This window comes from Adiantum capillus-veneris, chromosome 29, assembly GCF_014529385.1.
Source record: "Adiantum capillus-veneris isolate H3 chromosome 29, ASM1452938v2, whole genome shotgun sequence".
In the NCBI taxonomy this organism is placed as follows: Eukaryota; Viridiplantae; Streptophyta; class Polypodiopsida; order Polypodiales; family Pteridaceae; genus Adiantum; species Adiantum capillus-veneris.
In genome coordinates, this window is record NC_140959.1 from 44,615,281 (window position 1) to 44,636,969 (window position 21,689).

At 47.7% G+C, this 21,689-nt stretch overlaps 1 protein-coding gene across 4 annotated transcripts in view; it reads right to left on the reverse strand.

The window, feature by feature from the left end:
- LOC147419117 (HhH-GPD base excision DNA repair family protein) overlaps window positions 1–21,689 on the reverse strand; it is a 96,448-nt gene that overhangs the window by 29,739 nt on the left and 45,020 nt on the right. The gene's annotated exons all lie outside the window — the stretch shown is intronic.

Genomic DNA, 21,689 nt, shown 5'->3' on the forward strand with positions numbered 1-21,689 from the left:
CATCACTGTTCACACACACAAAACAAGGAACAGCACGAGATAAAGCATGGTACAGAAATTGTTCCGAAGGCTTAACCCTAGGAAACAAACCTCGGAGTCTCGGACTATGAGCTTGGCAAGCAATGCACCACTCTACATCTCCGGATTAATAATGCCCAAACCTCCCTCCTCTCAAGGACCGATAACAATCTACCAATGAACTCTAGGTCGCGTGCCTCTGGACTGTCCGAGCGACCCCACAAAAAACTATGCACCAAGCGCCACAACCATGAGATAACTGTAACAAACTTGGGCACCCCAAGTCTAGAATCTGTGGCGACACGAGAGAGAGATTCACTGAAAACACTTCACAACTTAAATCACACTTCAATTCAAGACGACACGGCCCAACGTAGTTCCGTGCCTAGAGGCATTCGCCCCCAAAACCGGGCACCCCTTTCGGTATTTCATTATTATATTAAATCTTGAGCAAAGTACAACTTCCGTAGGGAATCTCTGCTCTCACACTCTACGTCCAGATGCTGCGAGAAGTGAGGCCCCTAAGGGTCCTTTTATTCTTACAAGGGATGCCAAAAGCAGTTAAACTCAAAAGCCCTTAGTTCTTAAAGCAATAAACCCCAAAAGCAAATTTGTTCGAAAAGCAACTAATCCCAAAAACTGCCAAAAGCAGTCAACGCAATTTACAGGAATTTCCATACAGCTGTCAACGCAAAAAGCGGGACTGTTCATACTACCTGCCATGTCAGTATGTCTGCGGAAAAACCGGGACTGCGAGTACTGCTGCCACGTCAGCGTCTGTACCGCCTCTCCACATCAACGGCCATGTCAACCATTCTGCCCACGTCCGTACTGTCTGCCACGTCATCACGTTATACCCCCCTTTCGAAAGAATCGTAATCGCCCTCGATTACGCCTGCAAAACAGACATAGGCCATAAACCATTCCAGCAGACGATGAGACTCTAAGTACCGACGCACTATACACGACACATCTAGCACTTGTACAAAGACGACATTCACATCATTGCACATGACATCACAGGACATCACATGACAAATCAATCACAATAAGATTCATTCCAAATCTCAGACCATGACTGCCAGCAATGTATTTAGTAACCGCATCTAGATCCATTCCGGACCTCACTGATGTCGGATTAACTAATCCCATATTGCCGCCATGTCTACAGAGATTTTCGACTCAAGCATTGTCATGTGCGAGTAATCATCACCTCAAGCACTGTCATGTGCGAGAAATCATTTTCGGGGATCCCATGTCAAAGTACTTCTCTCATAAAGTCATTCAACAGAATACTGTCAACCCATCAGTATCCCTGAAACCCAAAGGGAAATCAGTGACTTTAGTCCATCCAGGTAATCTGTGACAAAGAAGTGGAGTAACTCCCCTCTTGTGCAGTCCCACCTGCACCAGATTCAACCCGCTGATCTGTGGGAACTCTTGGAATAGCCACTGCTCGACCAAAAGCGTCGAGGTAAAGTTCCAAATCTGAGGAGTATCTGCTGGATGGTTCTTATCTAAGATCCACCATTCACTTCACCTTTCTCTATCCTGTCTTGGAAAGTCAATGTCTGTTCTTGAACGAGTATCTTCTCGCTCTTTTTCAATTCATGTTCATCCGGGAGCTATCACTACTCCAAAGCCATCATCATCATCTCATTCATAGTCGTGTTATATGCTCACAAATAACAGATTCTTCCATACAACATTGCTTTCATACAAAAATTCAAAATCTTCTTTCGATAAGTCTTATTTCATAAATTCATACAGCAAAATAATGCTAATTCATCCATAAGATTCTATCTAAAATCTGTTCTGGAACGATCTCCTCGTCCAGTTGTATTTCCATTCTGTCAATCATCCTCATTCTTGTGCCTTGTGGGGGCACCGTGCAGCGATATGTCCTTGTTCTCCACATTCAAAACACTTTCCTTCTTTAAAATATTCATCTCTTTGGTCTTCTGTCACTCGAATTCGTGTATCTGTTTGTCGTCTGTTTCTGTTCTGACTGGTCGAAGGTTCATATGGTGGGTAAGTCTAGTTACCCGAATGCATAGCGAATCCCCGCTTAGCATGTCCATCAAATGTTGAATGGACTATGACTTCTTCTCAAGACAGTAGTCTCGAAATTCTTTAGGAAGTCCACAACAAAACATCTCAATTTGTTCCTTAAAACTAAGCTTCTTGAAAGAAGAGGTCGGAAGGAAAGTATCCCAATTTTTTTCACAGTAAGCATCCAAAGTGTCATCTCTAATCATCCGAAGGTGGTTCCAATCGGTTCTCACACCTCGTTCATACTCTTGAGTGAGCCATGAAGAAATAAAAGCTTTCTTGAATTTCAACCACTTTGTCGGTGCTTCTTTTCTTAACAAAAGAGTAGACCACCATGTCCGTGCATTGCCTTTCAGAAAGGATGATGCTCGTCTAATCTTGGAGTGCTTTGTATAGCAACCTCCAGAAAATTCTATATCAACCAGTTGGATAAAGGCTAAGGCCTTAGGGGCATCTCAAAACCCTTAAAAGGTTTCAAACATTACTACTAGTGCTTCCTTTTTTAATAAAAAGTATAGTCCATTCGTCGTTTCTTGCCCAATCTATCCTCATCACTTGAGTCACAAAAGGAGTAGCTATTCGAGCTGTCAAAAGAAGATGAGGACGAACTAGACAATGCTTCGAAGCGTACATGCTTCTTCTGTTTTCTTGCTTTCTTAAACGAGGATTTTCGGCCCAAGTAACCAAGGAAGTCAATTCCCTTGCTACCTTTCTTCAATTGTTTCTCTGACCCAAATAGTTGGTTGACTCGTTTTTCGACAATGTCCTTGAGTTCATCTTCAATAAACATACGTAGGACAAGAGGTTTCTTGATTGCCGGTTTTATTGGTGACTCAATGGCTTTCTGCCAATGAGTATGCACTTCATCCACCGGGTGCCGGGTCAAAAAATTGGCATACTGTTGGTCCTTGGCAAATTGGAGCATCTGCTTTACGCACTCATCAACCTTCTTTCATGTTGCATCTCCATGAGTTGATACTGCGTAGATCAAGGTGGCCAGTACTCGTTCTCTGCTAATCCTCTTAAATTTTCCATACCGCCTCTCGTTTCACACGTGGTCTCTGTCAGATTCTCAACGGGAACCCATGTGTAATCTGGGATTCTTTTTGGCTTATGCCGGGTAAGACAGAGCGATAAAGACGGGAGAGCGCCCGATGCGCGATGAAGTAAGGGTGGGAGTAGCTAATAAGTCCTGGGTCAAGGCACGAACATTCTTCAATATCAATTTCCAAAGTTGTGCCCAAAGTGTCCAATCTGCTCTTTGATAGGACCGGTATGCTTTGAGAAAAGCACACGCCAGATGCTCTGATACCACTGTAACAAACTTGGGCACCCCAAGTCTAGAATCTGGCGCGACACGAGAGAGAGATTCACTGAAAATACTTCACAACTTAAATCACATTTCAATTCGAGACGACAGGGCCCGACGTAGTTCCGTGCCCTAAGACATTGGCCCCAAAACGTGGAGCCCTTTTAGGTATTTCTTTATTATATTAAATCTTGAGCAAAGTACAACTCTCATAAGCGACCTCTGCTCTCAGACTCTACGTCCAGATGCTCTGAGAAGTGAGGCCCGTGAGGGTCCTTTTATTCTTACAAGGGATGCCAAAAGCAATTAAACTCAAAAGCCCTTGGTTTTTAAAGCAATGAACCCCAAAAGCAACTAATCCCAAGAACTGCCAAAAGCAGTCAACACAATTTACGAAAAGTCGGTATAGCATTCAGCGCAAAAAGCGGGACTGTTCGTACTGTCTGCCACGTCAGCATGTCTACGGAAAAATCGGGATTGTCCGTACTATTGCCACGTCAGCGTTCATACCCCTTGTCCACATCAACAGCCACGTTAGCCATTCTACCCACGTCCGTACTGTCTGCCACGTCATCACTTTGTGACAATAACTCTAGGGTGTAGAGTCCAGCAAGAGATAGTAAACCAGACTATCACCAAAAGAACATGATTTACATTCAAGGCTTTGCTGATCAGAAAAGAGGACCAATGGTAGAGATTTCTCCTGATAGACTGCAAGAGCTCAGGCAACACATCTATGCCAGCATGAAAATCCAAATATCTGCAAGTCTGCTAGCCTCTCAGCATCCAAGTGAAGTGGTCCCCCACTCCCAACTGACAATCCTCCACTCCCATGAGAAAATTGAATGACTTGTGCCAGTTGATAAGCACACCACTAGCAAAGCAAAAGGTAGAAAGTTGTCTATAGTCTATCCAAGATACATGGATCATAATGAGTAACTAACAAAGTACCATCCGCATACTCCTGATCCAACAAGTCACGAGACCTGGACAAGGGCATAGCAAGACCGCCTAGCTACAGATTCTAGCCTCTCAAGGAAAGTGACAGCCTCAGCAAAGAATGGAAACAAATACGGGACCAACGGGCACCCCTAAGGTACGGGGCTGAGATATAAAATCGTTGCCCAATATGACCTTTGACAGTAACAGCACTATTAGCACAACAATTGAGAGCATATGATCCACTGCAAAGGAAAGCCCATCCTCTACAAAGTGCCCTCCAAAAAGCCCAAGTCTACCCGAAAATACGTATCATGCCTATTCAAAGTCAAGAAGCATAAAAGGCATTAATTGTCGCACCCACTACACTATACCTCATAGAAGGTGAAGATATTGTCCACAATGCATCTATCCCAAACAAAGAGAGTCTAAGATGTACGAATGAGGTCAGGCAAGAAAGGCCTCAACTGTGCACTAATCATCTTATACAAGGATGATCGTAACAAGCTTGGACACCCAATCGAGAAATCAATAGCAACATATGAACGGAAACTGCAACAATTGAACTAAATAAAGAGAGAGAGAGAGAGAGAGAGAGAGAGAGAGAGAGAGTCCACACGAAGCAGCGGATTCCGCTTCCAAATGCATTGGCCTCATTTCACGATTTCTTTCTTTATTGATGACTACAAAGTACAACTGCCAGTTTAAAGTTGAATACTCATAAGTTCATTGCTCTGCTCTTCACACACCCCCCCCCCTTCTCTGCTCTCAAGCGTTGCCCCCCAGCCCGCTCACGCTACCCATTCCCTCTCCTCTCAAGCGCTTCGCATCCCCAGCCTGCTGCAACCTTACCCCCGTCACCCTCGCTGCCCCCTCTCCCCACGCGCTTCCAACCCTCACCCTCACGCACTACCCTCCGCCAGCAGCCGCCCACCTCGCCCCTGCACCCGTTGCATCCACATACACTCGCACTCCCACCGGCTGCTCGAGTTGCCCCTTCCGCTTCGCGCGCTGTCTTCCCTTAGTCTCGTTATCTGTATCCCCCACCCCTTCTGTTTTACAGCCTTTGATTTGGTGCTCGGCCTCCCTTCAGATGAAGGACTCGCAACAGTGAAGGTGCGTCGTCTCCACCCCCGCCAGCAATAGCAGACACGGATGGACGCTCGTGCCCCGCCACAGAGGGACTCCGAAGAAGTCCCCTCGCCCGATCCCGCCTAGCCCACCATTCGACTTGCTCTTTCGCCGACAAAGCAAGCGAGCTTAGAGGCAGAGGTTGCGCGTCCTCAGGCCACCTCTGTTATTTGCAAGATCATCGGCACTTGACCTAGCAGAGGGAAGGTGAGTGATCTCCTCCAAGCCCGCCTTTTAGCAGAGGTGGGAAAGATCATCGATATAAGCTTCTCAGGCGCGGCTACTATCAAATTGAGTTTCAGACTTCTGAGATGGCATCCAAGGTCATTGCTATGAGCCCCCTAGCCATCCGAGCAGCTAGAGCTCATTTTCGGCAATGGCGATATTGATTCAATCCGGCTACCGATGTTCTTGTCGAAGAGGCAGACCTACCCATCTCAGTCTACTTCCCTGGCTTGAGGAGAGAGTACCTCTCCAGGATAGGTTCTGAGATTGGGATTGTCTTGGGAACGCAGCTTTTGTTGCTGCCAAAACAACAGGCATACCTATTGTTCGCGTTCTAGTTCGAGACACCCACACGCTCTCGAAGGTAGGTTTACTACCTCGGGTGAGTGGTGGGTGGCTCCGTCAGAATGTGGAGTATTCGGGCCTCCCAAATCTGTGCTTTATTTGTCGACAGATGGGCCATCTTGCAAAGTCTTGAGGCCCCGCCCATGACACAAGCCCAGCCTACTAAGGCTAACAAGACAAGGATACAAGGAGCACATGCGGGTGCATCCTCCGAGACTCGTGCCCAGACGAAGAAGGGTTGGCAACAGGTTTGTGGCCGACGACACCAGGAACCACCACGCCAGCTCGGTCCCCCCTGGTGGACGCCCTGCACCAGGCCAGCATCAGCGAGTTCCAACAAGGAACCTTTTCAACCCCCTATAGCAAGACGAGCAAACGGACACCCCTTCTACCTCAACCTCGCCACCAACAACCCTCCTACCGCCCCTACCCCCCCCCCCCCCCCCCCCCCCCCCCCGCTCCGTCGTTTACCCCCTCTCCTTCCGCACAGTCGACCCAAGGGACAAGACCCCCTCGATAGCTAGGTCACTAGGTAGTGCTTTTGCCACGAGCCGCCTGGCGCGGGAGCAGCTGCCTTTTTTGCGGACGCCTCTGGTAGTGCAAACGTCACCTTTTGCAACAATCCTTCGTGGGCTGACTAGTTTCGACATCTGCTGTCGATTGGACTTCTTCACTTACTATTTCATAAGATTCCTTGGCGACTCTTTTGCCGACCTAGAGGTTGTCTACTTCAGAGTTCACGTACTCTTTCTAGTAGCCAAAGGGGCAACAGCCCTAGACACAACGGTTGGTTTCTCCTTCCCACTGTGTGGCAGGGATCAGACTGAGTGGACCTTGGATTCAGTGATGGACTTGCTTCACGTTCAAGCTCTCGAGTTCTCTCACCACACGTGAGACTTGGGAGTGACGGACTTGATACAAACTCTATGGCCGTTAGCCAAGTTTTATGTGACACCACCAGATACAGCATCATGTAGGCACATTGTGGTACACCTTTTGCTGACAGGCAAAGTACACCCTCCTATGTATATGTACATGAGGACTCCTGGGCAGAGGAGGTAGAGTTATGGATTGCATGCTCTTCCTGGCTTGGGTTGGACACTCACTACAGTCACGCCTATCTCGGGGTCGCTCAGATAAGAATTACTCCCCATCCAAGGCGGCCTCGAAGATAGCAAGGTTGGCTGTTCTTGCAGCATAGGTTATTTCTCACTAATTCCATTAGAATTGTCTCATGAAATGTATAGGGATTAGGTGAACCCCAGTTTCAGCGTCGGAGGGGTCACTTGCGTCTGGAGCTTTAGAGATGCCTAGTGGATGGTATGATTGATATACTTGTGCTCAAGGAGCATCATCTTTGTGAGAGCCGCATTCGACGTTGAGGTCAGATTTTGCATGGTCGCTATGAGACCTTTTGGTCAACTGCTTGGAGGTGTATGTATGACTATTGCGGACTCATGGCAACAACAAGCGATTGTGGGCAGAGCTAAACCATGTGAGTGCACAAGCTGAGTTTTGGTCACATATTGTGGAATCTTTGCCCCATGCCAAGCAGTGGTGTGTTGGGGGGACTTCAACATGTTGGAGGACCCCTCTGATAGGATTGGAGGCAACCATGCTACTGTGCACGGAGCTAAGCTGGCAGCCTGGAAGCGCTTATGTATGACCTTGCGGATTTCAAATGTTTGGCAGCTTGCAAGGATTGTGCGAAACCCTGACAGTCTTTCTTTCTCTCGTTCTGACCGCAGAGTTCGGGGTGTGAATCTATCTCGGATAGATCGATTCTATGCCAGTGACCACATCTATGACAGGGAAGGATCTGTAGACATTTTGGTAGGGACCAACTTTTCAAATCATGCGCTTGTGAATCTTACTTTGGCAGACACGTAGGGGAGTGGGAGTACCTTACTGCGCATCCCTGAGAGGATTTTACTAGATACAGAACTCAGAGAGTAGGTAGTGGCACTTTGGATAGAAACTTCGAGCACACAGGGCACCCCAACTAGTAGAATGGCCACTCGACTTGTTGAGTTTAGTCGTTTCTTCCTCTAGGAGTTTGCAGCTCGTTTGGCTGCAGCCAAGGAGGAGGAGAAACAGCTTCAATGAGGCATTGCTTCCCTAGAGCGGTTGCAAGAGCGCCATCCCAACACTCCTTGGATGGAGGAGCACATGCGGCAGGCTCGACAAGAGTTCATTACCATTGAGGAGTGACGGTATGAGTTTGCTTTCCATCGGCAAACCTCTCAGTGGACCCAAGTGGGAGACAGAGTTATTGGTGAGTTCTTTGAGACTGTGGGTCCTCGCTATGCACACACCAGTCTTTGCCAGTTGAGGGGACTTGATGGGTCAGTAGCCACAGAGCCTGAGGATATGCGTGTAGTTGCTACTGACTTTTACCGAGAGTTTCTTTCAATTGAGCCTCAATCAGAGCGTTAGGATGCATGCAGAGAGCAGGTTTGGGCACACATCCCTTGCCTAGTTACGGAGGAGATGCGTGAGAGACTTGAGATGCCTCTCCAGATGGAGGAGCTTCATGAGGCCCTTAGGGCACTTCCTGAGGACAGCTGCCCAGGGAAGGATGGTTTGACTCCCAGTTTTTTTCTTGGAGTACTGGGAGCTGCTTGGTCAGGATCTTTGTAGCGCTACCAGCACATCCTCTACACTGGAGAGATGCCCGACAACGTGAGCGAGGGTTTGATCTACCTTATCCCCAAGGCGCCTTGGATGAGATTCGGCGGTCATCACCATTCTAAACTCAGCCTACAAAATCTTAGCCAAGGCTCTGAGTTGCTTCTTGACAAAACCTGTCTGGGCCTAGTAGCGGCTGACGCACACCGTATCCTTGACAACATCTTCACCTTGGCTAAGATTTTGTAGGCTGAGTTGAGAATGGTGATGGGACATAGAAGCACAGTATCCTTGACAACATCTTCACCTTTTGGGAGGCTTCATCCCTTGCACGCGTCACGTGCGCACTGCACTTACACCACGTCGGCAAGCTTTTGCTACAATCTAGCGTCAGACGTAGTCTAGCGTAGGACCTAGCCTGGCACCTTTGTGAGCCTCTAGTAGGACGTGCATGCCCAGGCACGTCATAGTTGCATACCCTCTCTTGCACAGTATAGCATTTTAGCATACAGGAATTTACCGCGTGTGAACCGCCTCTTAGCATTGCATTATTAATAAATGACCTTTCATATTCCAAATTGTGGGGTTCAGCCAAAGGGCTGCCCGACCCAGCTTTTTTGCACCTATAAGAGCATGCCCTTGAGCGCCACTAGAGAGCAGAGGAGCAGTGATAGAGCCTCTCCAGAAGCACCAGCAGGACCAGCGTTTTTGGCACCAGCAAGGCCAGCTTTTTCAGCATTCAGCCCGATCCTCGTCGCAGTACCCTCAGCGTTTCCAGTTTTCAGCCCATAGCCTCTTCAACGATTTCAGTTTTCAGCCCATTGTCGTCCCCCGCGATAGTAGATCAGCCCACAACCTCGTCGTTGTCGTCGTCGTCGCAGTACCAAGCATCTCCAACAGTACCCCTTAGTACCTCAGCAGCACCGCAGTACAAAGTACCCCAGCATCTAGCAAGGTGGAAAGGTACGTAAGGTACGGTACGTATTCGGTACGTCCTGTACGTAGTACCGAATGGATTGAGGTGTTAGGTACGTAAAATTCGTATGGTTTTTTTTTTGAAAGCCAAAAACCTACAATACAGTCTGTACTTGATAGTATATTCATAAGTATAACAAACTACAAAGAGCTTCATAGTGATCTTGATTTAGTATTTACACACTGCATGATTACACACTACACAACAGACGAGACTCGAAAAGTTTAAAGTACTGGCATGACATACTTCATAAATGGTAAACCATAATCTCATCAAACAAAAGGTACATCCAATGATAATTCATCCACAATAAACAAAGGTGGAACAAAGCACAAGTCCTGACTCAATAAAAAAGAAAACTAGGAAGCATGCTAAGATGCTAGCAGCCGCGTAGTACATACTACATACTACATGGCAATCAAGATACTCAAACATCCCTATCGGACTCTGAAGATGAGGAGGCCATGTCTCCTTCTGTCAAGACATTGCCCTCCTCATCAAACTCTAGCTCAACAATGGTGGGATCTCCTAAAGCACTTGCCTCCAGCAGCTCAAATGGGTCATCCTCCTCCTCAGTCAGAATGAGACGCACTGCCTCATTCGCTCGACCACGACTACTGCGCACAGGCAGCTTGCCTCTGTGAATGCTCTCCCGTCGTGCTCTCTCTAGATCTCCATTCTCCTAGCGAAGAGGGATAGCCAGGGCTCGTGCTCGTGATCTAGTGACCCGCCGATCCACGCTCTCAAGCTCTCGAAGAATCTCCTCCTGCTCATCTCTGATCCGACAATCTATCTCCTGTGCAGTAGGATCTGGAACCATCTTCACTTGAGTCGGATCTACCTGCTCAAAAGTTTAAGTAGCCAAGTATTAATTTTTAACATCGAGTCTCTCATATCCAAGACTCATGTAGCAATGATCTATTATTAAGACTTACCTACTTGGGTGACCCCAAAGCATGAAAGCTACGCACGAGCTTCATGTTTGCTCGACAATAGACCAACTTCTCCAATTGCATTGTGCTCAAGCGGTTTCGAATCTTCATGTGTATCAGAGAGTAGGCGCTCCAATTGCGCTCACAAGCACCAACTGAGCAATCCTATAGACATATGTCATATGACATACACACAAGATAAAGGAATAAATGAGAACCACGAAACACCCTAAGCGTAGTAAACACTGCTTGGTTTATGCAAGAAATTAGAATACCTGTGAGAGAATACGTAGTGCAAGATTGCACATATTTGGAAGCTTGGCTCTGCCATAGTTCTGCCACCAAGTGAGGGGAAGCTTGGTAGCTTCCTGCCTCAAAGACACACTCCTCAAGAAAGACGGTCCCAGATTGTTCATGTAGCTGCTAATCTCGTTGTCAAGGTCCAGTTGCTCATCCTCAGTGAACATCCTGTCTAGGTACTCCGATCGCAAGTTGAGCAAACCGCTCTCTGCAAAAAGCTCTGGAGTCTTGTAGAGAGGATGGAGTATAGCAACAATCCCATGAATAGGACGACTCATATACGTCCATCTACTCTCCACAATAGCGAGGATGTCATCCCGCCTGCAATTCACAAGACTTCACAGTCAAGACTTAAAACAAATATAACATCCAACTTTCCAAGGATCAAGCATTAACTAAGGACTTACCGCTCTGATGTCACGGAGGTACATGTAGCTATGTGCTGCCTCATCTGCATGAATAGATGATACACAAGGCCAAGAGTCGACCCCTCCATGTCTGTCACACGCAAGAGAACATAGAGGCTGGAGAGCCACTGCCAAAGAGTGTACCTCTACCCGAAAGCTCTCATCAAGCACTTTCCTCTGTATGTACTTGGTAGGCTCCGTCTGCGCATGGTGCATCAAGCGCCACTTAGGGTCCACAACTGTCTGCAGCAGTGGATCCCTCAACCTGTAAAGCCTCTGAAGTACTAAGTGCATGTATGCAAACCTAGTCTTCGAGGGACGCACCATGTCTAGTGTGCTGTGACTCCTGAATATGGCAAGTGCTTGATGTTTCTTGCGGAAGAAAGTAGTCATCTTCGATGCATCAGAGACAATAGGCTGTACCCAAGTCAACTTGCCAATATCCTCCATGAGTAAGTCGAGGCAATGTGCAGCACATGGAGTCCAAACTATGCGAGGGAACTCCGCCTCAACCATCTCCCCATGGCCTTGCAGTTGGACGCATTGTCCGTAACAACCTGCAAAACCAGTGACCATTATACGTCGTACTATGGCGTCTAAAAAGAGCAAGAGATTCGACAAACTAAAAAGCGCAAGAGTTTCGACTCTCGAGAATGATAGAGTACTTGTACGACATTATCCTTCCCTACCTCCTTGATGGCTTACCGAATGTGCCCAAAAATAAACTCTGCCGAAATACGCTCACCAGCCTTGCCCGCGTCCACAGCACGTAGGAAGTATGTACCAAGGCAAGAGGAAACAAGGATGTTGATAATGTGGCGTCTTCGAATATCACTTCACCCATCAAAGATGATAATACAACCAAACTGTTGCCACCCAGCTTTCACTAGGACCAAGGCTCTGTCAATGATCTCTCGTTGCTCATCTAACATTTTTGTGCGCATCCTCTGATAATCCAAGCCACTCCAGGAATCTGTGGCGTCGACTTGTGCAATGGCTCGGACCATTCGCTTCCATTGCTCTGTCTGCAAGACATTAAATGCAATGTTGCACTCTATGAGAGTGCGAGTGCGAGCAATCTCTGTTTCTACAATTTTTTGCCTCTTTTACCCAGGACTGTGCATGGACACGTGAAGGCAAAGTAGACTGCGTATACAAACGTATGCTCTGATCTGTATCCTCATCTACATCCTGAGAACAACGAGCCCTTTTCCTGCTAACGTCCTTTTGTTGTTGAGTAGGTGCATCTGGCAAATCTGCAAACAATGCATCCTGCAAGGCATCCTGTGTTGCCTCATCTGCTTTCTTACCCTTGGACGAGGGAAGACCCCCTCCCGGAAAGTGCTCTATAATCAAAGCATCCTTGATCTCTCACGGAACAAGCTTGCATCCTCCGCATTGGCCTGTAGTGCCGATGCCAGTAAGGTGCCTCAACACACGCGTCACCGTACTTGTCTTCTGCTTTCCACAATATTTGCGAGTCCAAGTGTGTGTTCCTCATCCTGCTTGCCCTCCTGTATTTACCACCGCAATGACATTGGTGTGTGCGCTCCAGACTGAGTTGGGTTTGCGAGGCATGGTCGACCTACACATGCAATAGGAACGCGACATTGTGACTAAAAGGCATGTGCTATCGCGAGAGAATCACAAAGAAATGCGCGAGGGAGAGAGGGAGAGACAAAAGGTTTGCTTTCTTATCGGTAAACACGCGCGAAAAGGCTCTGCAGATGGACTTTGCAGAGACTTTGCAGGTTGCAGGTCACTATTGCAGATAATCACCAGTAAAATAAGGCGCCCAGACTATACCCAGCCAAGCGAAAACAAAAGGCCTCACGCGTAGGGTTTTGTTTTTAAGTCAAAACAAAACGTACACTACATATCCGTACCGTACGGAGCCGTACGTATGTCCGGATCCTTCCTTGGCATTTAACACCCCTTGCGTTTTGGCTTGGCTCCTGCCTAGCTCAACGTAGGGAACATCAAGACCTCCATGTCCTTAGCCCTTAGCACCCAAGTACCAACAATACCCCGCAGTACCAAGCACCAAGTACCCGCACTACAGAATCCTTAGCCTCGCAATATCAAGCATTTACGTAGTACCCTTCAGTACCTCGTCAGTACCCAGCATCAGTAGCATCAAGTACCTTTAGCATCTCAGCATCTCATCATTTAGCATCATTGTATCAGTATTTTTGTGCAAGAAATTAAACAAGTACTTGCTCTAGCAACAGAGAAAGGGGGCCCTTGAGGGTGGTTGGGACCCACATGCGCTCTCGTCTCTCTTTTCTCTCTCTCTACATCTCTCTATTTCATTGTGTTCAGTTCAGTGTCTCTTTCAAGTTAAGTAACCTTGTGTTTGTGTGGAGTACAGATATGAGCTAAACCCTTAAACACTACTGTTGCACATTACAACCTTGTGATTCTCCTGCTGGATTTTGACGACGACAGAGTTGACTGGGATTTCTTGGAGGGCACTCTGCGCAGGATAGGGTTCTCAGATACTTGGATCAGAGGGGTACCAGCTCTCTACAGATGTGCACACAGTGAAGAGGGGAGCGCTTCATGCTCACGCGTTTGGTTAGACAGGGCTGTCCTCTTGCCCCCTTCCTGTTTCTCTTCTATGCTGAGGCAATGAGCAGATTTCTGACTTCACACGACGTGGGTTTGCGTGGTTTAGAGCTCCCTACTAGGGGAGACAAGTTGCTTGATGCTGAGATTGCTGACGACTCAGCCATGTACTTGGAGGGCCATGAGGCCAATTTGCACAGGTGTCAACAGGCTCTTGAGGTGTTTTGTTGTGCTCCGGGTGATTGATCAATAGGAGGAAGACAGTGGCTTTCTGGGTTGGCAGTGCTCCTCTGCCAGATTGGTCGTCAGGTGAGGGTTTGAGGTGGATCCCCCCAAGGACTTCTGTCCGCTATCTTCGCTATTAGGTCGGCTTGGATTTGTCTCCAGAGCAATAGATTGCTCCCCTCCTCCTTTCCATTAGGAGGAAACTCCTCCATTGGCTAGGTGCTCTTGGCTACTATGTCGTACATCACGTCTTGCTAGATCTTCTCGAGTTCTTGCATCAGCCGGCTGGAGAGGTTGATCAAAAACTTTTTGTGGTCAAGGCGTGACACACAATTAGCCCAAGCCAAAGTGTCTTGGCAGATCATCACTTACCATGTTCTCAAGGGGGGGCGGCGGCTGGGGATCATTGATCTAGCACGCTAGAGGTGAGCCCTCCTTGGGAAGCTGATGGTCAGAGGACTTCTTCCAAGGGAAGAGCCCTGGAAGGAGCTGCTACTTCACCGAATTCGAGCCCGAGTCCCTCAAGCGGGCAGCCCTTGGCGTTCGTCCATCAGGTGGATTTTTACAGAGATACGCAAGGTTGGTCTGTGCAAGAGCCTAGAGGACCGATTTGGTGCGAGCCTCGTTAGGTCCTGGGAGCAGTTGAGGAGTGGCCTAGAGCAGCATCAGCCCACTTTCATGGAGGAGCGCTTGAGACAACCTCTTGTTTGGAACCCCATGGTTAGCACACAGAGAGGCCACTTGGTTGGTAGCAAGCCTCACGTTTCTTGGGTTCCCATCGAAAGAGGGTCCAGCCCGCACTTTCGACGACTGGCTCTAGTTTTCAGGCTTGTCCAAGGAGGTTCAGGGCATACAGTTACAAGGCATGAGGGGGGTGCAGAGCATGTGTCAAGATATTACAGAGGCTATATCAGCTGAGTAGCATACCCCTCTTGAGGCATCCACTCCCACATGGATGGGGACCTTCACACGGCTGGAGGTCCTCATTGTAGTTTGTGCTTGCTTTGAGTCAGTACCACACATGTTCCTTGAGATGCAGGGAGAGGGTCGCCTCCACAGAGTTTCAGTAGATGCACCACATGTTGTAGAGTGTTGTGTTCAGAGGATCCGAGTTGTGGGCATCTGTGGGAGGACTTGTGTCATAGATCCTGACCCAGCAGATCTCGAGTCAGGACATTGGCGGTTGTGGGCTTGAAAGAGTCGTCCTTGGGCACGAGTGCAGTGAGACCCGGGAGAGTGGTTCTGGAGGGATCCTTTCTCTTCAGCCGATCACCTAGGGATTCCTTTTTTCTAGTACACATATTGGCCGCAAGGAGCAAGGTCTGCCTGGCAACAGGAGGGCCTCACAGCCAAGTTCTTGTCAGGCTTCTGGGAGGGTTGTGGGATAGCAGGCAGCCGAGGAGAGCTACAATGTTTCAATGGCTGGTTGCGCATAGAGCTACTGCAGTTGGGAGTTGGTTGGTACACCGCGGCCTTGCGGCAGCCTTGCAGCCTGTGGCCATCCTTTGGAGAGCCAGTGTCACTGTTTGTGGGACTGCCCTATGGCACAGAAGGTTCGCTTCAGGTTCTTCAGCTGATGCCAGCCCTTTCCATAGCTCGACAGTACACTTGGGGTGTTGCAGCCTGGTCCACACTCACGGGCCCTGCACTCCACTTTGAGCCGACTTCCACCAGCACGATGATTGTGATTCACGGGGTCGACCTACACTTCAGCCTACTACTACAGAGCAAGAATGGTGCAGTGATAGAGAGTGGTGTTGGGAGCTTATATGTGGCCTGACACTCTAGTTCATCTGGTGGGCCCACTGCTTTCGCATCTTCGAGGCATAGTTACCAAGGAACGGACCAGACAGGACTTGGAACGTCGGAACGGTGTTTCGGCTGGTTGCAATTGTTGGGAACGTCTTGGAACGGAGGGGCGTTCCGACAGACCGGACAAAACCGAAACGGGCAGGCTGGAATGGGCTGGATGGCCGGAATGGCAGCAACGGCTAGAAAAAAACAAACCAGACAGGGCCCAACGGTCATAAACGAGCATGGGCAGCCTTATAAATTGCTCCCTCTTCCCCCCATTCCTTCACAAATGCAACAAGCCTCAAGGCTCTCTCTCTCCCTTGCTCTCAAGCTCTACCCTCGCCGCTCGGGCCTCAAGCTCTCAAGCTCTCAACCTCTCTCCCTTGGGCTTGCCCTCAAGCTCTGTATCTCAAGCTCTCACGGAGTCAAGCCTCTCTCTCTCAAGCCCTCTCCCAAGCTCTCTCTCTCTCAAACCATCAAGGATCAAGCTCTCTCTCTTTCTCGGATAATCCATGGCCTCTTCTTCTCATACAACCCCCTCCGTTCATGCGGGCAACACTCAAAAGGCGAAGGAATGGTCGTGGTGGGATGAAGTGACCTCGGAGGGCACCTTGTCGGCGGCGGGAGACTCTCGTGCATGGGCATGCAAGCTATGCTCTTAGACGCGGAAAGGGGGGCATGACAAAGTGAGGGCACACTTTCTACAAGTGTCGAGACATGAGGTGAGATTTTGCACCAACGTAACCATCGAGAAGAGGAAGGAGCTCGAGGAAAAGGATCGGCAATTCAACCATAAAGCCAAGCCCGTACGCACAGGTATCAACCCAAAGACCCTCATTTTCCCTTCCTCTCTACTCGGTGTTGGTGGCGGTGGATCTTTATCCGGTCCGATTCGTCACCAAAAGACCCTTGCCACCTCTTGGGACCCAAAGAAGAAGAAAGAGGTGGATGTCGTCGTGGCCCAATTCTTCTATCACAACCATATCCCATTTGTCGCAGCAACGAGGTATGCTTTATCGATCTTCTCTCTCATTTCTTCCCTTATTGTCATTTCCGCTACAATAATCTCTAAAGTTTAAACTGTGAATAATCAATTATCATACTACCCTCTTCTATGTGTGATCAAAATAGGTCAGAGTATTAGAGAGCTATGGTGCAGCGGATAGGAGAGTACGGCACTGGCTATTTGCCGCCATCCACTTTGCTCGATCGAGAGAAGGCGATTGTGAAGCAAGCAACACTCAATATTCAACGGCTTTGGTCAAAACATGGCGTTTCCCTCGGTGCCAATGGGTGGAGCGATACAAGAAAGAGACCTATCCATAGCCTCGTCGCATACTCGTGTGGAGAGATGTACTTTGTGCACTCTCATGATGCCACCGAGAGTGGCAAGTCCGCCGATGTCCTCTCTGCAGAGTGGACAGTGGCCATAGAAACGATCGGTGAGCAACATGTGGTAGCCTTGTCAAAGATGGGGAGGTGTCAAACAGGGCAACAGCAGGTATTGTAGAGGGCCACTATCCGCATGTGACAGTGTGCTTTTGCATGGCACACTGCTTGAACAACCTTCTAAAAGACATCGGCAAGCTAGATTGGATTGCTCCAGTCATTGCTGATGCAATGAAGATTGTTACTTTCATCAACAATCACAACTTGCTTCGGAGTGAGTACCTCAAGAGGTCGGGCGGCAAAGTGCTTCTAAAGTATTCAGACACCCGCTTCGCATTCAACTTTCTTCTTGTGCGTAGGCTGTCTGAATGTCAAAATGCGGTCCAACACGTCTTCATCAGTGATGAGTTCACCACCTCACCCAATGCAAAGACAGTTGCAAGGATTTTGTGCAAGGATAAGGCAAAGGATCTTGAGTTCTGGAAGGAGCTCAAGAGTCTAGACACACAAGTAAAACCGGTGGTTCATTTGCCTGGATGGCATGGACCCTCGCATTGGCAAGGTTTATGAGGCAATGGACCGCATGATTGAGTAGCTTGCACATGTTGAGCCGAAAGCAGCGATAGGAGGAGATCCATGCGCTTTGCAACTTCGAGGTGGAATTCATATGCCTCTCATTTACACGGGGCAGCGTACATGGTGGATCCAAAGTTCCAAGGTGCACGGCAAGAGACAGATACAGAAGTCATTAACCAATTTACAGAGAACTTAAACAAGATGGTTCTAAACAGAGATGGGCGACGCATTGTCAGAGATCATTTGAGACAGTACAGAGAGATGCGGGGGTCATTTGGCAGTCCAAATGCTCAGATTGATCGCAGGAAAATAGGTTCAGTGCTATGGTGGGAGGACTATGGCTATGATTGCCCTGAGCTTCAGAGATTGGCGATCCGTATTCTCAACCAGTCAGTTAGTACCTCATGCTTGGAGCAATTGTGGAGTACCTTTAGCCACATTGCTTCCAAGAAGAGGAATCAGCTTGGAGAGGAGAAGGCAAATGATCTTGTCTTTGTTAGCACAAATTTGAAAATGCTTTGCAAGAGTGCAGGTAAACAGACAGATCCTTCTACATAGTGGGAGATGGAGCAAGAGGCTCCTCAAGCAGGTGGAGCTGCAGAGCCACCCACACCAGGTACTTCATCCATGGCTCAAGTCAGAGCCGGGCCTACAGCTCAATGAGAGGAATGGGAGGATGTGCATGATGTACAACTGGCTACTACGAATCGGGAGGCTTCTCAAGTTAGTGGCTTTTGAGTCTTGAGTCTTGAGTCTTGAGACTCGAGAGTTGCGACTTTAGGACTTCCATTATCCTTACCTTTTTGTATGGTTGCTTGCCCTCTATGTAGCATCTTTATGGTATTTTTCACCTTTAGTCTTTTGGTATTGTGGTCACTGGTTTGGCCCCCTTGTAGTCTCATTATGGTATATGTCACCTTTGGTTTTTTTGTAGCGCCTTGGTAGGCCTTGTTAGCCAAAATTAAGCGAAAAGTGTTATCTCTAACTTCTACTCTAGAAATTATTTGAGAGCTCTAACCTGTAATTACATGTGTTATTGTGTAAGGGCATTGTGTTTGTTCAATGTTGTGTATGTACCATCATCCATGGCCGCGGCGCCGCACACCCCAATCAAGTCATAATAAGGTTGAATGGTCTTCGAATCGTGTTTTTTGTGGGTATTAGAGTTAAAGGACTCTAGTACTACTTGTATTCAAACACATAACGCTAAAACTAGCATTATTTGGGTGTTTTTTAAGCCTCCTGTTCCGCGCCGTTCCCATTCTGGACCCGTTCCCGTTCCCTCGTTCCGCACGGAGGCCCGTCACCGTTCTCGTTCCACGTTCCAGGTAACTATGCTTCGAGGCTCACCCTATCCCACTGGAAGAGATTGTTCGTGACTTTTGGTTGGAGCTGATTTATACACTCAGGGGTCAGTTTGAGAGACTTCAGGGCAGCTCCAATAGCATGCGGGAACGCCAAGAGGCTTTCTTGCGACTTTGGCATCCAGGCCCTTTTTCCCCCATGGTTCAGGGTGTGCCTAGATGGCTTTCTCCACCATGGTTCAGGGTGTGCCTGGATGGCATTACCAGCCACCTATGTGGCTTTTTCCTCCTTCCATCTCGTGACCTAGCTCTCATTGTACATTCTTTGTTTTCTCATTGGGGGGGGTCTCCCCATTTTTTTGATGTATCCCTCTCTTCTTGTAGAGGTGGTTTGTAGCCCTGTGGGCAGTTTTATTAGCTACTGGAAGGATCTTTTTTTCTTAAGTACAATTGTTGGGAGGTGTGCTTTGCGTCGACTTCCAAGTTGATCTGCCAAAGCCACCCTTAAGGCACTCTTCTATAGGTTATATGGGCCCCTAGATCTGGGTGCCCAAAGCTCTACTTTTCACTGCTAAAAACTCCCACATGAAAAGCTCTTCAAATCTAATGTACACTATTCGTACAAACTGCCACATGGCAGCCCACAAATCGTGGCCTCAAGGTACAGCTTCATTAGCTGAGGAGAATCTGCAAAGTCCTCTATCCGCTTTTCATCAAGAGCAAGATGGTTCCTGAACTTGATCAAACATCGACAGACCAACTTATCCTTCACTTTCCTTTCCTTGTGCGCTAGGACCTGTTCTAAAACAAGAATCTCTTCCGTCTCTTCCACTTCTAGTTGCTACTCTAGCTCCATGTCCTCTAGCACCTCACCTTTGAAAGGTCTCATGAGACTCACATGAAAAGCATTGTGAATCTTCCAAGTATCCGGCAACTTTAGTCCAACGAAAACATTGTTGATTCTCATGAACCTAGAAGGGCCCGTAGTATCTCATACTAAGCTTTGGAAAAAGCCTCTCCTTACCCTTCCTCTTTCGTTGACGTGCTTTCTCAATCCGGAGCAGCACCCAATCATTCTCCTTCAACTACAAGTCACGAAGATGCTTGTATGCTGCCTTCTTATGCCGTGCTTGAGACTTTTGCAAAACCTCCTTCGCTTGGTAAAATCAATCCCCAGATCTTGTGTGTACTGATTTACTTCAAAAATATTGTCTTTGGTGAACCTTTCTGACAACCTCGACAATCTCAAATGGCGCCTCCCCCTAGACATGTGAAGTGTCGTTGTAAGCAAACTCCTCTAGCAGCTAATCTTTAGTTTCAAGAAAGTGATAGCCTCTCAGTATGAAAAAACACAGCTAGAGTGAAGTGTACTACTCACAAACAAGGGTTTGCATTGTGTGTGCAAATCAACAAGAACTATCAGAAAACATGTAAGGCTTTGGGCCAAGTTTTTCCCAGGGACATTGTAGCCTTTGCTGAATGGAGTTCCTTTGTTAATGTTTGAAGTGTGTGTTTGACACCCTTAGCTAAAACTTCTTCCAATCACTGGATAAGGTGTCTCACTTGCTCGTGGAAACGCTGTGAATCGTTTGTAAATGCAGGCCTATGATTGAAATGAGTACAAACCATAATTGATTTCTGTTTGTCAAGAATGTTTCATGGAAATCAATGGAGCTCCCTAGAAATATCTCATAGGCTCAGTATATTTGCTTGAGCAAAACCGACACACAGCCCCTTCACAAGGGAAACAAATGCAATTCTCAATGTAAATCCTTGGCTCCAGCACTTTCACTTACTGAGCTTGTTTATTAGCTCATTTTCTACTAAATAACATTAGAGAATAATAAGGAAAGTCTTTTTCCAACCTTGCTGGACAGGAAGACATAAAGCTGAAGGAAGGTAATTAAATATAGGCTGTGTGTTACTGGTTTGTGCATTTGGGTGCTACATACATGCCAGTCCATCAGCACAAATGGGAAAGATCTGGCAACCTGGAAGGGAGCGATCAGTTCACCTGTTGACATAGGACAATGGGGCTTTCACTTGATACTCAATCAGGAGAATATGTTATCAAGCAAGTCTGGCGTTCCTCGTGAGCACACTCTCTAACTTGCTAGCTGCTCTACCCACTTAGGTTTTAAAGCAACAACATAAGCTTCTCCCAACAAGCACACAGTTTGAAACTGCAAAACATTGAAGGCTAAACGAGTGTCTTGTCTACCTTCCATGACGTTTTTGCTAAAGCTGGTAAAAGATCATGTTTGCACGTGATCTTACACTTCACTATTAGCTAGTTCACTTCCTATAAAAGCACAAACATGGGGCTGTGTTGCATGCGACAAAAGCACTGCTAGAAAGGGGCATGGAGTCCCAGTAAATTTTGAAGCTCAAAGTCTTTCAATATAAGGAGTAACAATCACTCCTCTTTCAGAACTTATGGTTCAAATTGTCGGAAACTGCCAGCAGAGGCTATCAGATGAGCTTAATAAAATACAAAGAGCCCTTGGTCTCATGTCCTCATGAAATTGGTGCACTTCATTCCTTGAAGCTAAAGGTTCTGCAAGCATTACG